Source organism: Sinocyclocheilus grahami, unplaced genomic scaffold (assembly GCF_001515645.1).
Source record: "Sinocyclocheilus grahami isolate Dianchi unplaced genomic scaffold, SAMN03320097.WGS_v1.1 scaffold93.1, whole genome shotgun sequence".
Classification (NCBI taxonomy): Eukaryota; Metazoa; Chordata; class Actinopteri; order Cypriniformes; family Cyprinidae; genus Sinocyclocheilus; species Sinocyclocheilus grahami.
Window position 1 is genome coordinate 743,629 of NW_015505272.1, and position 2,008 is coordinate 745,636.

Consider the following 2,008-nt stretch of genomic DNA (forward strand, 5'->3'; position numbering starts at 1 on the left):
AATAACAACTAGGTCAGTAAAATAATTTTAGTGTTTGCAGGAAGTTTTGCGAGTGTTATTTGAAAACTTAAAGTAGAGCACAAGTAGCTTAGTTATCATGGAGTATAAATAAAGGCGGTCAGATGAGTATCTAAAATGTTTGGCATGCCAAAATCAAGTGTTTGACCTATTATTTATACAGTATATGAAGCAATTTATCACTCGAGGCGGGGTTGGCAGGCTTGCTTATTAGTGTCGTTGGGTTTGTTTTTCAGGTTGCTAATGAGTGCAATTTTGGGGTCATGTATTTGTGCATTTTAGGGCTAATTTTGCTGAGGCTGTTGGCTTAAGTTGGTCTTGTGTGAGACCAGGTTGCTTGTTAATAGCTGGCTATCAATAACTGCATACAGCATTTCTCTTTTAACAATCCTTCATATTCTTCTTTTTAACATGAGTTTAATGTATCTCAACAGGCACAAACCTCATTCCATTCAAGAAAAAAAAAACATCCTGTGATCACTTACACCCATTTTTGCAGTGCCAGTCAAATCTCTAATTCATGTGGCCTTCTTCTGTAATTGCACCTTTTCCCACACTGCTTGCCTAACAGGGCTGTAATTACTGTTACGGATCCTGCTAAATTTCACTTTATAGTTATATACACTGGCCACAAGTTCAACTACGCAACTTCATTAATGAGCCAGGCTTACACTTTCCCCTGAAGATGACACTCCATTTGTGGTTTTTGGTGATTTTAAAAACCGCTAGCAAACCACAAGTGACTTACTCTCCTCCTGGCCTCAATGGACCTTTAACAACTGCACACAAAGCAGACAACCAATCTGATCCTCATCCTCACACTGTATCAGGATCTTTTAACAGACCTATATCTCATCCTGCATCTACCTCACTTTGATCTGATCTCACCCATGTTTTTTTTTTTTTTTAAAGGCTCTCAAGTTGTGGTCACATTTTCTGTTGGTCAGCAAATTGTCGTGGGTGATATCCAGTCATTTAAATAGAAATCCACACGATCGAGAACTTTGCATGGGTGTGGAAGATTTACCCATGCAATATGATTGATGCCTGCTGGTCAAACTGTATAAAACTGTCTGAAAGTAATGTAAACCATACACTAAACCTATTTGCTGAAACAACTTTAGCCTGCTTCTACAAATCTGCATCACAAGTACTGTGCTGTACCGGGTGTGCTACCGAGCATGTTTACTGTAACAGAAAAGCCATGCATATGGCTGATTATGTAATGCAAACATCACAATTTTTTGAAAATTGTTAGTTTGCTAATCATGCACTATGGTAAAAATATTTTGAGGCCATAACATAGTAATGTAGAAGGAATTGCGTGAAAAAGCCTTTAATTGATCTGCCCCTGCAATCCTAATTCGTTAAAAGGAACAAAAGCGGGTGGTGTTTTACTACCACTAGTGTTCATTTCAGCTGGAAACTGCAATGTTTTTGCAGTAATAAATGCAGAGTCATGTATTTCCAATGAGCGTAGGTGGCAAAATTCACAATGATAGGTAATTTTTATGTAGTTGTCATTACAGTTTAGGAAAGAACAATCTTGATCGTGGAAATTTCTAGGTTATACATTAATCTGATGGAATGCAGAACATATTATCTCACTGTTCCTCACATGACAAAAGTGAGAACTGTCAAGAAAAGATAATGCCAAGACGACCGTGATGACAATCAATGGCCGTGTTTCGTCAAGTATAGGTGCTTTTTAAAAATTAGGTATGCATTACATGTGGAAGTACTAATGCACATGATCTGATACATTTTGTCATTTTAACTTTTATGTTATTTTGAAAATGACCACTGTTCCATGCAATGACCTTATTTAGGATCAAATTAGTGTCCTTGATACATAAGAGCAGCATATCTGAGATCTCGTGCAGGAGATTTTAATCTTAAAATGGGTACTGTTATCTTATAAAGCTCTTTTAATAGGTCGTCCTGGTGCTGCTGTTGATGCCACACAATCAGCATCACATGATAGACTGTG